Source organism: Dicentrarchus labrax, unplaced genomic scaffold, assembly GCF_905237075.1.
Source record: "Dicentrarchus labrax unplaced genomic scaffold, dlabrax2021, whole genome shotgun sequence".
NCBI classification, from domain to species: Eukaryota; Metazoa; Chordata; class Actinopteri; family Moronidae; genus Dicentrarchus; species Dicentrarchus labrax.
The window spans coordinates 27,461,789-27,477,560 of record NW_026136707.1 but is presented as its reverse complement, the minus strand read 5'-3'; the positions used below and the strand labels follow the sequence as shown (position 1 = coordinate 27,477,560).

The 15,772-nt window shown below is 40.0% G+C and overlaps 1 long non-coding RNA gene across 1 annotated transcript in view; it reads left to right on the top strand.

The window, feature by feature from the left end:
• Nucleotides 1–379: 379 nt before the first annotated feature.
• LOC127367493 (uncharacterized) overlaps nt 380–15,772 on the top strand; it is a 53,092-nt gene continuing 37,699 nt past the window's right edge. Inside the window, exon 1 of the long non-coding RNA XR_007885491.1 lies at nt 380–458. This is a non-coding gene — a long non-coding RNA (uncharacterized LOC127367493). The remainder of the gene's footprint in view (nt 459–15,772) is intronic.

Genomic DNA, 15,772 nt, shown 5'->3' with positions numbered 1-15,772 from the left:
TATTTCCTTGTTATTTCTTTTTGCATTGTTTTGCTTTACCTTAAGGACGATTAGTAAATGCTTTTTGTTTTGTTTTAGTTCCCTTTTTATGTGTTATTGGCATTGGTTCACCCTAAAGTCATTGCTTCAAATTTTTTTTTTCCTTTTCACTGTTTATAGTAATAAATGACCTCACATTATTGATAAATCAGTGTTCAGACTTTGGTTTGGGGATAAGGTAGGGACAGTCTCTTTACACTTTTATGTTGCACTCTTTCTTTGTGATTCTCTGCAGAGCATGTGCAATCGTCAGTAGGACAGACAGACGACAGACAGACAGACAGACAGACAACTGAAACTGGAAGTTGGTTCCACAGGAGAGGAGCTTGGTAGCTGAAGGCTCTGGCTCCTGTTCTACTTTTAGAGACTATAGGAACCACGAGTAGCCCTGCATTCAGAGAACGTAGTGTTCTAGTGGGGTAATAGGGTGCTATGAGCTCTTTAAGATATGAAGGGGCCTGACCATGAAGAGCTTTGTAGGTGAGGAGGATTTTAAATTCTATTCTGAATTTTACAGGGAGCCAGTGCAGAGAAGCTACAGGAGAGATATGATCTCTTTTCCTAGTTCCTGTCAGTACTCGTGCTGCAGCGATCTGAATTAATTGTATGTCTTAATGGACTTATTGGGGCAGCCTGATAATAAGGAGTTGCAGTAATCCAGCCTAGAAGTAACAAATGCATAGATTAGTTTTTCTGCATCCGTCTGTGACAGGATGTGTCTAATTTTTGTAATATTGCGTAAATGAAAAATGCAGTTGGAGGTCTGCTTTATGTGGGATTAAATGACTGTCCTGATCAAGATAACTCCAAGATTCCTGACAGTGGTGCTAGAGGCCAAGGTAATACCATCTAGAGTAACTACATCTTTAGACAGTGAGTCTCTTTTCTGAGTTTAGCATCAGAAGATTGCCACTCATCCATGTGTTTATGTCCTTAAGACATGTTTTTAACTTAAATAACTGATTTATTTCATTGGGTTTGATTGACAGGTATAACTGGGTATCATCTGCATAACGGAGTGATTCCTTATAATATTGCCTAAGGGAAGCATATTTAAAGTGAATAGAATTGGTCCAAGTACAGAACCTTGTGGAACTCCATGACTAACTTTAGTATTTATGGAAGATTCTTCGTTAACGTGTACAAACTGAGAACAATCTGATAAGTATGACTTAAACCAGCTAAAGGCAGTAAAACCGACCAAATAAATCACACAAAACAAACAAACTAATTGAGGCAGCAGTAGACCAGCAATAGACCTGCAACCCCTGTGTTCTGCAAGGTAAAAGGACTGTTTTTGCGGGCTGTGAAGAGAGCTTAGATGGATATAAAGGCTTCAGTTCTCCATCAGCAAATCCCACATATCAGCCCATGCTGATGCACCATCCCAGCTCACTTTTGTCACAGTGTCTTTCTCATTTTTGTGTCCTTTGTCTTATAATACAGGCTGCTGAAAATATCCCCATTTTGGTGATGGGAGTTACGGCCTGGGTGCTAGAAGCATAATCATGAGAGGTGTGCCTCAGCTAAAATCTAAAACACAGATCAGGTACCATTACCATGGCAACCTTTTTTGGACCCTTTCAAAATAAAGACACCAGTGGCTTGTTAAGGGATGCACCTATTTTTCAAAATAAAATCCCCAGAAAGTAAATAAAGTCCCTATAAAATAATCTATCATGATCTTGATAATAATCTTATTAGGAAACTATGGATATACTTAGTTGTTTAAAATAAATTCCCAAACAGTAACCGTATCTTCTCTTCTATCTTCTATTTTATTATTATTGAGGTGCAAATCAATCGCCCCAGTACATCCCCAGTATGTAAAGAAGTCTCTGAGGATGACTGGAAAAGAGTTTGCCAAGATGCACAAAGCCAGACTATCAACACCAGATTCAAACTGATAAAATTGAACTGAATCATGCACACATGCAAACTCCCTCACTGTTACATTGCTTTGATTATAATAATCCTGATTTATAAATTAAATGTGGCCTTGATGGAGGCATATTATTCCACTGCTTTTGGAGCTGCCCAAAAATGCAAACATTCTTGGGAAAGGTCAAATAAATGATATCTGATATTATTATTATTATTAGTTTCCTGTCTGCCCTCAGGTATTTGTCCTTGGACTATCTCCACCTGAATTAAGACTGGTACAAATAAAGAGTATAAAAAATAATAAATAAATATGGTCACTTCAGGCTAAACACTGTATTGCAACTACCTGGAAAAGCACTGAGACACCTACAGCTGGACAGTGGTTTAAAAATGTTTCCAAATGTTTAGCAAATTTTTATTAAAATATCCTTTCCAGGTAAAATGGTCATGGGCATTGTTTTTTTTTTATTTTTTTTTTAATCAATTTTGTACATAAGAAACAAAGGAAAGGGCTCTACTTGATAATAGCAGCCCAGTAACCAGACACAGCTCCCTCCATCCTGACAAAGGAATGAGTGTATGCACACCAAGAACAAACCCAGTGTTACAAATCAGTTTTTTTACAGCCTGCATACACAGTGTTGAATATCTGTCTTCTGGCACACTGGGATATTAATTGACGCTGTCGGGTTCACAAAAAGCCCTAATGATATCCTAATAAATCTCTCCCTGTGATAACTGTCATACAAATGTGAACACAAACTCACACTGGTACTAGAAGCACATCCAGTCTGCTCCCTCCACATACATGCAATAAACCTGTCAGGGAGGCCAAAAATCTCCCCAGACTACTGATATTCAAGCCAAAGCTCAAGGCTCCAGAGAGAGATTTTTTTTAAACAAGTCTTTCTTCCTCCTGCTGAGAGAGCCCCCAGCTGCAGGCAGGCTAAGGTTGCTCAGCCGGAATCAGTCACAGGGTTTATGAAGACCCACAGACATGACACACATTACCATCAGAAACCAGAATGACCATGACAATAAATGCACCAAAATAATATTAGAAATACATATAGGAATTCATTTCAATTAATCAAAATGAAGGTTCCTTCATACTACACACATGGAATAACATACAAATAAATATACTCAAATCAATCAATATATACAGTTATTTATATACATATATACATTGATGTACTGTATACACCCAGGAAATTATTCTGTTGTGCATCTTTTGAATTTGCATCTGGGGGAGTGTTAAAAGCATATATGTATATGTATATATATATATATATAAGCAAATATTTAAGTATATAGAAAGTATATACAAGTCAGTGATGGACAAACAATGAACATTATAGTCAGTAATGACTTTCAGTGGTGTGTGTTTTAGAAAGATTATACAAGATAAGATAAGATGTACCTTTATTGATCCCCGTAGGAGAAATTTTTGAGCAGCTTTGACTAAAAGACTAAACTGTACATGTGCAACTTAAATATAAATAGTTGTGCAAAAAGTAGAGGGGGTTGGAGGTTACTAGGTGCTGTGACATTGTAGAGTCTGATGGCCGATGGTACAAATGAGCCTCCAAACCGCTTTGAGGCTTGGGGCTGGGTCAGTCTGTGGCTGAAAAAGCTGCCTGAGCTCAGTGTAGAGGATGAGAGGGGTTGTCCATGATGGCTTTCAGCTTCCCTCTCATCCTCTTTTCAGTCACAGCCTCCACACTGTCCAGCTCCATCCCCACCACCGAGCTGGCCTTCCTCACCAGTTTGCTCAGCTTGTTGGCACCCCTAGTTACAATGCCTCCTCCCCAACACACCACAGCAAAGAAGATGACACTACAGGATGGTAGAACATACGTAGTAGCCGAGTGCACACATTGAATGACCTGAGCCTCCTCAGAAAGAACAGCCTCTGTCCTTTCCTGTAGAGGGCCTCAGTGTGGTGAGGTAATCTCTCTACCCTAATTGCAACAGGGTATGCAAACTGCAGTGGGTCCAGGCAGCTGTGTACCAGGGGACTGCAGTGCTGACATGTGACATCAAGGCTACAGGCCTGAAGTCATTGAGAACGCTGGGACGTCCTTTTTTGGGAACAAGAACTAAGCAAGAAGTCTTCCAGATCTTCAGCACCTTATTCAACCTCAGGTAGAGGTCAAAAAGATGCTGGAATACTCCTGCTAGACGGTCCTCGCACACCTTCAGGACCCGTGGGTTGACGTCGTTGGGACCTCTGGCCTCGTTTATCCGGGCCATGAAAGCCATCTTCTTCCTGTTTAACAGGGCTTTGATGTCCCTGTTGATCCAGGGCTTGTTGTTGGGGAAACAGCAAATCCTCCTCGTGGGAATAAAGCTGTCCTCACAGAACCTGATATAGTCTGTGACACACTGGGTGACACCCTCGGCGTCGTCTCCGTAATCAGTGAAACAATGTAAAAATATAACCAGTTAAGAGTTTCAGAAAAATGAAACAATATTACCAGTACATATGCAATCTAAGGTGCCATCAGTATGACAGTTGTTACAAAACTGACTCATGGACTGCAACAACTGAGAGTCCACACACTAAGGAAGGTGAAAATGTGTTTATTGACTTTGCAGCTACAATTTTGAAAAACTCCCCTTACAATTGTCAAACTTTCACAAACAAATGCTCCTTTCTTGGTATATATAAGTATACGCAGGTTAGTGATGGTGGAACAGTGAAAATTATAGTCAGTTCTTGGTCTTTTATTTATAAGCATAATTTTTCATACATATAAACAAACACATTATTCTTGGAAAACTGGTTTGAGCACAGAATTTATCTGGTTAATCAGCTAATAAATTCTAGTGGTATGTTAATGTCACACTACAGGTATGGTACCTAAACCAAAAGTTTAGTTTTTGATGCAATTCTTCTGGTGTCGTAATGCTTCTTAGAAACTCAGTTATATCTGAACTGACTGTACTACCACTGGATCCTGTTGTTGGTCGAATCTATCCATACATTAAAGTGCTCCCATACTGTAAAAATAAGAAAGCAATCAAAAGTTACTCTTTATTTACCTTGTATAATTTATTTATCTAATTCATGATTTCTGTCTGTCCCCTGGCATTGTCTGTTCATGTATTGTTTATGTTTGCAAAAAAAGCTTACTAGCCCACTAGTTACATATGGCTTGAAACCTGGATCAACTTCTTTGGACATGTCCATCTGGGAGGATTCTCCAGGGGAAAGCACAGGAGATCCCACAGAAGTGAGGACATGCCCTGCCGTCAGGGAAGCATGAACATCTCAGCCTTCTCACACAGTGCTGGGGCAATAAGGGCTGCAGGTTTTACAGGGTGGTTACAGAATTTGGACTTGTGCTTTGCTTTCAGCACTGGACACTCAGCTTTTCAATGACCCTTTCCTAGGCAATAGTTACAAGTGCGACTTGCATTCAACTTGCCACCACTGTTATCTGATCTGAAAAAGGGAAGCCCACTTCCTGAACTTTTCTGATGACCACCAACCACACTCTCTCTATGTATAGAATCACCCCCACCCCATACTTCAAGGCATATTCCTCTCCAATCACTGACGAAGTTCAAACAAAGTTTTTAGCATTTCTTTCACTCAAATAGGTAGCCATACGCTCAGGAAGAATTTCTTTAAACTGATCTAGCAACACTAGCTCACACACCTCATCAAAAGTCTGCACCTCAGAGGCCAGCCTCCATCAACCAAAAAGAGTAGACCGATCACATGAAAACTCTACTTAACTCTGTTTTCCATATTTTTGTGCCCCCCTGAATTTCTGCCAGTAAACTAAGGTAAGGTACAAGCTCATACACCTTTAAAACTGCCAATTTTACTTTGAGATAGTTTTCACTGTCTGTTATAGGCAAAGCAGAATAAACTTCCTTCAAGAAAAATGAAGGTTCAAATACTTTGCTTTGAGGAGCATGTAACACCTGTTATTATTTGGTCTTGGATTGTAGATAAGCACATGAATTGGAACATGGAGCTGGTTGCCAAGTGTCTCTCTATAGTTGTGTATAATTAGATAATAGAAGAAAAGAGCCATATTAAGTAAACAAAAAAGAATAAACACATTATTGATGATATTAGTAGTAGTAGAGAGAGCAGTAGATTCAGTATTAGTATTATTATTGTGTGTTTGCTCGTGCCAGGAGAACAATAAAACAGCAGTTATAAGAAACAAAATCCATATAGAAACACATCCATATTAGAACTAGGGGGAACTAATGGCCTTTACACCATAAAAATTTAACAAACATGAAATCAAATACAGATTAATATTAATAATTTCTGCTAAGTAGAAAAGGAAATTAAGGTGGACTGATGAGAAAACACATCCCAAGGAAAAGAAGTACGGGCTGAATCCTCGGGGGAAGCTGCACTGTTTTCAAACACATTTGAATGGGTACTCTAAAAAAACCTTGAGACTATTCTGCTGCCAGTGACGCAGCCTGCATACAATTTCCATTAATGTGGCTGGAGCTCTCCAACAATGTGTGTGTGAGCGTGTACTGCAGACACCGTTTTGTGTGTGAATTTGTAATGCAATTGAAGACTGTGACGGTGAAAAACGGGTAATATGGGGTGATGTTAACTCACACAGTGAGGGGGGGCGGGGGTGGAGGGTTGCACATCCAATAGAGAGGAGAGAGAGACTGAAGCTGAGATGCTGCCAGTCCGCACGTAGGCCACCGGAGAGGGGGAAGGGGAGAAGGGTGGTGAGGAGGGAGGGGGGTGCCAGCCTGGGCTCTGGTTGGCAGAGCTCTGATAGGGAAGTAGTCTCACGTCGCTTGCTGGCACGCAGCAATCTGAGAAGATCACGTCATAGGGCGGGCATGAATGCTCATTGTGGGATATGATGAATGTAATCATTCATGTCGTCTTCAATTTGAGCCGAGCTGTATTTGAGCTGATGAGGAAAAGGGAGGGCGATGTTGAAATTTTTTTTTCTGGTTGAGGAAGTCGATCCCTCTTGGCCAAGTGTGGTTTTCTATTCGTCCTGCCATTGTCCTGGACTCTCAGGAAGGTATAAAATGTGATTGTGTTCTGTCAATATCTTGCTAGCCTACAAAGCTCCATTGAATGCCTCTTGCTAAAGAGGGATACAGCTATTACCTCGGGTCCGTTCTTCATGGCTCACTAAATGCTAATCACATCCAGAGCAATGTTGGACTTAGCGGCAGTGACATACCCGTGACTCAGAGTCAGGAGATGTACCACTCTGTGTCATCAAAGGTGGGCCTGGCACCACGCCACATCCAGCTGGGCAGGGCCTGTCCCAGACTTCACACACATTCCCCTCATCGTCGCTGCTACCGTGACATTTGAACGAACGTGCTCATATTGTTCCTTGTCGCTCCCAGTAAAATGTCAGGGCCCCTCTGTTCATGTGACACAAATTCCTTTCGTTTTCTACTTGGTCCCCCAGTTGCAGCCCCCCAATTGTGCAGCACCATGTATCATTTGAATATCAAAGAGTGTAAGAAGGTGGCCAGACAATCTCAACCCACATCTCTTGGCCTTACATACAGTGACTGTTGGTGTAAGAACAATTGAAGGAACAATGCACGCTTTGTCAGAGAGGGGGCAGAATTTAGGATTCTCATGTTCATGAAGGGGTTTGAAATCTTGCAGAGCATTGCACAATGCACTTTTATCTAATCTAAAGATTCAGTGTGTAAGATTTACTGACATCTAGTGGTGTAGTTACAGTTTACAACTCCCTCGCTTCACCCTCCCTTTTCAAGCACAAAGGACAAACTACGACAGCAGCATCTGTGGACATAAAAGGTCATTCTAAGGTAACAGGTAATAATAATAATTCCTATATTCAGGGAATTATACACTAATGAAAACATACATATGAATATGAAATTCTATTTCTCCTACTAAGAGACCAGATGTCATATCACCATATAATTCAATTCAATTCAAATTTATTTGTATAGCGCCAATTCATAACAGCAATGCAACAACAATAAGTTATCTCAGGACACTTTTCAAATAAAGCAGGTCTAGACTGAACTCCTTATAACATTATTTACAGAGACCCAACAGTACCACCATGAGCAAGCACTTGGCGACGGGGGCAAGGAAAAACTGCCTGTTAAAAGGCAGAAACCTAGGACAGATCCTTTGGCTCTAGGTGGGTGGTCGTCTGCCTCGACCAGTTGGGGAGAGAGAGAGACAGACAGACAGACAGACAGACAGACAGACAGACAGACAGACAGACAGACAGACGCACAGCAACAACAGTAGCAACAACTACACTAATAGTAGTGACTGATGATGATGAACATGAAGAAGATGATGACGATGACAACAGCAACGATGGGGGACAATGAGCAGTGACAATAGTAATAATAGTAACTGTAGTAATAATAATAATAATAATAATATCAGTGATATTAGCAATGCCAGTCAAGCAGGACCATGGCAGGAGGCTCCACCAGGATCCATGAGAACCTGCAAGACGAGAAAGCACAAGAACTCCGGGGAAGAAGTGGAGTTAGTAACATGCATTAATGGGACATGAATGAGTGCAGAAAGAGAGAGAGAGGAAGAGAGGAGCTCAGTGCACCATGGGAAATCCCCCGATAGTCTAGGCCTATAGCAGCATAACTAAGGGATGGTTCAGGACTCACCTGAGCCAGCCCTAACTATAAGCTTTTATATATACCCTCCCCTTCCTCCTAATTGGTAGATAGAAATGTACAATAGTGACTGGACGAATATATTGGCCACTGGCAAGTGGTTGTTTTTTCTTTTGGCCAATTTTTACTGTCATTTTATTTTGCTAATTTAATGCTTGGCTCTGAAAAATGAGCCCTCCTACTCTGCAACAAATGTTCAGCAGCACAGTGCACACACTGAGCTGAAGAAAGAATGAGAGGAAAAACAGATGTAGAGGCAGAATATTTTCACATATAACTCTGTGAATTAGAGGTTTAAGTTTGACAATAGGGACTACAGTCCCCGGGGACGACAAAGACACAGCAGGGATGGACTGTACACATGCATGTGCAAATACATCATCAATCGAGTCCTTTTGGAACATTTTAACATATCACTCAACCCTAATGCACAAAACATTAAGGTTTCAGGAGTTTCTCACTTTTAGTCAGTGTTTGCTGTTCTCTTATCTGTTGAAATGATGCCTGCAGCAGATGCAAGTAACTTGATAACAGGATAAAATGAAATTTGACTCTTTTGAGTCCAATTTTAGGACCTCCCCATTTGGAGCATGTAACTCGTGGGAACAGAAGATGTAGGCTGCAGCTGTACTTCAGAAATGAAGAACTGATTCATCAAAGTGAGAACATGTGACCATGTTCAGTTAGTAAGACTTTGAACTAATTATTCACCCTGAGCTCATTTGACTCACATTTGTAAGACTTGCATTTTCCAGTTACACTTTCAGTCTAGTGTTTCCAAGGTTAAGAATTAAATTGAACTTAGAACCTAATTTGATTAGATGAGGAATTTGAAAAGCTTCAAATTAGATACAGTAAAATACAAAGCATATGACTTGCATCATGTATCAAACTTTCTTTTAACCACAAATCACTGTCTCACAGTGTTAATAGAGTGTTAATATGTTGTGTTTTTTGTTTGTTCTGCTGCCCCCAATTGGGCAATAAATCACTAAATGCAGCTTTAACAAATATGTCAAAAATTAAAATTACCTAATAGGTGAATATATTATTCACTGAATTTCAACAAAGTGGATCAGCCTCGCCTCAGTTAATGGATACCTTGCTTTGTCTGAGTTCAGGCAACATAAATCCAGCATCACATTTGGAAGGGACACTGTTTCTAAAATTGTCCGTTTGAGTCTTCTGTCGCTGGAGAGGAATCGCTGTCCCTCTCCTTAACCCTTATCTTATGCTTATATGTCAAACCAACCAGAAATGAGAATTTGTGAGGGAGCTTAAGAGGTAGACAAAAATGAGTTGAAAGGAGTTTCAAAAGGACAGACACAGAGGGAGTGACCTGACATTTACAGGACACCAAGAACATTAAGAACATCAGTGACTGCTGTGAGTATCAAGTAGCAGAAGAAAGCGAGTTTGGCAGTCATTTGTCCTTCAGAGAGGTGGATCGTGTGCTCTGTATCAGTGAACCAGCCATGTGCAACCCTCCCACTGCCCTCATTCCCCACTGTCACAAAGAGGGAATGATTTGCTTCCAATATGTACAAAGGTATAAGAAACAGTTGAGTTTTTTTCTGAAAAGTGTCAAAACTGAGAGAACAGCTGACTGACCTGATAACTTGACTCACAGACATCCATCAACAGTTTCTAAAAAGTGAGACACAAATCATGTAGCAGGAATTTCAAAGATTGGGGTTTACTGTCTTCTGGGTTTCAACACCTGGTCTGGTGAAAACTGATTACCTCAGATCTGAGGACATTAATCTTTTCACTGCTTTTCAGTGAAAGTGCAGACACTTGAAGGGTGAACTTCTGTTTTTCAGCAACAATCCAATAATCTCAGTGTCAGATTCAGAGGGTTACCAGCTTTACTGGCCATACATTTGCGACATTCAGGAGACAGAATTGTGTCACTGGTCAGATAAAGTAACAAAAATAGTTTGGATGCTGTTTCAAACATCAAATCTATTGAGGACCTACACATGCATACACATAAGCACTGTGCATACAGTCACCCAGCACAGTGCCAGGTCACCTACACACCATGAATATGTTGTAATTATGTTAATTATTCAGGTTTGTAACATTAACCATATTTCAGTTATGTTTTGTGTCTATGTAGCCTACCACCAGACAATACTATCCTGAAAGGGTCAAAACAACCCTACTCCTCTCACTTACCATGGAGGAATACATAAGTGAGAATCAAATATAGAGCAAAGCAGGGCCACATAATGGGCATATTTTAGAGCCAGCTCAAATTGAATCTGAATCTAAAAGTTTTGAATTTGAAATGTTTAGACTGTAAATCTACTTGTTTCTCCTTTTTCCTGTAAAGCATTTTGTAACTTCTGTCTTGAGAAGTACAATATAAATAACTTTTGCTTACTTGCATGGTTTCATTTACAGTTAAATGCTTGTGACAACAGAGAAGAGTCTAACCCAGATCACTGCTACAGTTCTCTTTCAGTTTCATTGAATTAATATTCGAAACTTATGCACTGTCTGCTATCTGTCTTGCTTTCATTTGGTCTCACCACCCATTAAAACAACATCTCCATTTAATGGGGTTAATGGGAATCAGATGGTTTCTCGTCAGGCTGCCTCCCCCACTCTCTCTTCTTTGCAACCAAGGCTGCCCCACTTGCCACATTATAATTACTAATAGCACTAGAATTGTTAGTGGTAGTAATCTGCAACCTGTTGCTATGACTTGAGCTATGCACATAATTTGGAGGCACATCAAGTTTGTAGAGACCTTAGAATTCAAACTCTACACTACACTCTAAAAAATGTTTTGCTTTAATTTTATATAAAATCTTGCATTATTTCTTGCCTTTTTGATGTTTAATTGAAGTTATTTACACCTATACTTACACTGCTATAATACAAATAATAATAATGAGTCTTACATTTATAGAAGAGTGCTGTTATTGTTTGCTTTTTTAGTTTTATTTATTTATTTATTTGTTACATATGTAAACATAATTTTAGAAATGTATGATGTATTATAGATTTGCAATTGTATTTTAACTGTCCTTTTGTGTGACAAAAGGAAATTTTCTTTAAATAGGCAGTAATTTTAAATTAGACATGCAAATTCACAGGCTATTTTTGTAATGTAATGTAGTTCAGTCAGACAACTCACGTTTGAAATGTTTATTACAGCAGTATAGCATAGTTAGATTTTGGCGCCTAGGCTTGATGAGGAAAGATGAGGTCGACCTCATCACTCCCCGCAGATATGTTTACATAGAGATATTGGGGAGTGATGAGCAAATACCTTAAACCCTAGCCAGAGCCTACAGGTGGATGCTGGGGTGGTGGTGGGGCTTACAGGTCAACAGCAGCATTGACAGAGCAGAGGGAGAGCTGAGAAATTTTGCAGTTTAAATAGACCGCCAGATTGGAAGGGTGTGCTTGGTTAGTGATTATGGAGTGAGGTAGGTCATGTGTGTATAGCAGCGTAGTTCAAGTTGACTGCCTGAAGTAGCTCGCAGGCTTCTCTCTATTTTAAAAATACAGAAAATAGCTGTAACACTGGGAAAAATACCCATAAATGTACAGGCTACTCTTTGTGTGGCCCCCTCCATGGTTGGCTTGTGAGATTCAGTGATAGTTTGAGCTTCTTTTTAATTTTTTCTGTGAGAAAATCTGGCAAGAAAACATACTAATAATTATAAATAATATAAATGGTATATTAAATCTCAATCCCATACAATATATTCATTAGAAACAGTAACACTGATGATTGTGCTTTTAATTTATGTACTTATTCCACATATTCTAACAGAGCTAGAGAGACAGGCTGGAGGGAAGCCTCTATCCACAGAACATCACATGATTACAGTACTTGCACATGACACAAATCTACTACAAAATAACCACACACACCTCTACATGCATTAGACATAAGTCTGATATAAGTTATCATTAACCATGTACATGACTGCTTCCTTTCCAACTTTAAATTTTTTTTACAGCATTAATGTTTTATTTTTTAAAGGCATTATGGTGGATCTATCTATCTATCTATCTATCTATCTATCTATCAGTGAGGGAGACTGGGGGTACCAACGGTGTCATGCTTGCTTGACATCGTGGGTACACTGGGTTCCCTAACCAGTTTTGCAATATAAATTTGTATAAATTGACGGATAGAAAACTTAGACACATGCTTCATGCCACCCCTGCATAAGTCAGTGCCCTTATTGTTCCACCCCATTCAAAAAAAGTCTGGAAACGCCCCTGCACAAACACCCAGCACTTTTACTCATTGCACTGCTGCACATGGGCCATTTAGCAGGTAGAGACGCCCACATGGTCCGTGTGCCCAAGACCTACAGCATTGTCCTGGTTGTTGTGCTTGCACAATTGAAAAAGGGTCCTGAGTTTGTAGGAATTTTCTTTAGTTCTATTTTTTTCCTTTGGCCCCTCATCCTTTGTGACTTGCTTAGGTTTTTTAAGCTTAAGTGCTTTGCTTTATTTTTGCTCTACTTAGCTTTCCTAAGCCCTGCCCTTTTTGCTCTGTGCTCCAGTAACAGTTGAGCAAGTAATATGCTATGTGCTAGGCTCGCCTATGTTGAAAAGAATTCAGATTTTAGCTAATGTTAACAAAATGTTAGCTGATTAGCTAGCTAATCTAGATCAATCGTTGAACTTAAGATCTAACTATTTGTCACCTTTTATCTTTTAACCATCTTCAAAAGTTGGAGGTTCTGACTGAGGCTTGTTCAACTGTTAATAAAGCACAGAGCAAAAAGGGTTGGGAAGGGTCAGTTATATCAGCACCACTTTGCATTCCCATAGAGTTCTGTCTAACAAAAGCGTTCATTGTCATCGTCCATACATGTACACTGATGTGAATTTTAAATGCAACATTCATTATAAGATGAAGGTGGTTATGAAATAACGTGAGACGTGTACTGTAGGTCCCAAAATTTGTTCATAGATTGCAAACCAAATTCAAGTCATCAATAAGGAAATATAATAACAAGAACATCATATGAAGTCAGTGTTTTGCATGCAGCACACTTTAGAAGGTAGCATCTTTCAAACAGGAAGGCTGCAGGACGGCACATCTGAAACTCATGGACAAATCCCAACATGCATCCACTCCACATCCTGACTGAGCCAGGCCTTGGGGATTCTCTCTTTGGAAAGGAATTTAGACCAAGTTCACACACAAAAGAAGACCCATAAAACATTACCCAGTCTGAAACATGCACCACTATGAATCCTGATTATCCTGTGACTCTTCATTCCTCCCTCATTCATTCAAAGATAGATTTAAATGACATTTTTAAATCATGCACATACCCCACAGTTCTGTCTCTGATGACTATGTCAGTGTCACAAATGTAAGCCGTTTCAACAGTCAGATTAATGACAGAAATTATATTTAACCAGGGCCAGGGGCGGCTGTGGCTCAGAGGAAGAGCGTGTCGTCCACTAGTCGTAAGGTTGTTGGTTTAATCCCCAGCTCCTCCCACCACATGTTGAAGCATCCTTGAGCAAGATACTGAACCCCAAATTGCTCCAGATGCCGTGCATCGGTTTGTAAATGTGTATGAATGCATTAGTTTCTGTTCGATGGACTTTGCCATCACTGAGTGAATGTGTATGAAAGGGTGAATGTGGCACGTAGTGTAAAAGTGCTTTGAGTGGTCGGAAGTTCTAGAAGACTAGAAAGGCACTATACAAGCACAGGTCAATTTACCATTACCATTATCCTCTGGAATGTTCTGTGTTTACAGTGTGTCTTTGCATGTGAAGGTTTTATATAGCTCTGATGACAAACCATGGTCATAAAAATGTACAAGAGAACATGTCAAACATGTCTTTGCTTTTCTAAAAGAACAAGAACAGGAAATAAAACATGTTACTTTCAATGTATTGTTGTGGATTACGTTATCCAACTGTGTATGAAATAGTTCATATGAGCTCCACCTTTTACCATTTACAACAATAAAATGTAATTAACACTGGGTACTTTTCTGTTCTGTACTTTTACTTAAGTAACATCTTCATTACAGGATTTACTTGCAATAGATTATTGTGTGGTAGACTGTGGTATTGCTTGCATAATACACATACATATTTATATGCTTATGCTCACTGATGATAACTGAGGGACACAAACTGCTGTCTGCACCTGTGCTTCATTACAATCAATCACACAAAGTCGTCAAATTCTGCAGCTTGGTCAGTGGCCCTCCGCTTCAAAGTATGATGCTGTAGGTGTCCCTCTGGCGTCAGGGTTGGTTTGCTTGGTTGAGAGTTCCTTTGAGTATTTTCTTATGGAATTTATATAGCTAGCAGAGAGATTGATGGAAGAGCTGATCCAAATCCTGTTAACTATCCAATAATTTGGGCTAATTTTGCACTTTGCATCCTCAGTGTAACCTCCTTCATCTCCACCACCAGCCCGGAATACACCAGTGCACAGCACCAGAGCCCTGGCCTGAACAACATCCAATTTAGCCACTGTAGATTTAGCCAAAGAACAACACACAGGATATGCCAAGCAGCCCTAGTCAAAGATTGCTCTTACCATAGCCTTATAAATCCTCAGCATTTAATTCCTAGCTGCCCGCAGGAACATCCAATCAGGCATTGCTTATAATATTTATGACCTTCTCACACATTTTTACCACATGTGCTTTATATCTCAGTTTTTCCTCCAGCCATAAAAACTTAAAGACCCTCTTTCAATGGATTCTCTATATACCTTAAGCCCCTGACTATCTAGTTTCTTCTTTCTGCCGAAGATTACATACTCTGTGTCTTTGTTACCAACAACCTAAAACCCCACTTATGAGCCCAAGCCTGCACCTTATCCAAGGCACTCTGCATCTGCTTCATCAAACGTCCAACATCTCTTCTATATTGCTCCATCATCTACCAAAGCCCGCACAGCCCACTCCAGCCAGGCTGTGTTGGTGTACTCTTCCAGTGTGTGCAGAATGTAGTAGTTTTGTTGCTGGATACTTTACAAACTAAAGCGTAAGCATCCTGGAGCTCTTTTGAAAATACCAGCTATCGCTTCAACATGACCACAGCTAACTGTTAGCAAGCTTACTGACAGCTTGTGTCAGAAAGAGATACAGGCAAACGTCACTAGCAACAGCCTGACACATGATTGATTGAAATGTATCAGACAAATCAGTGTTCAAAAACATAGAGCATT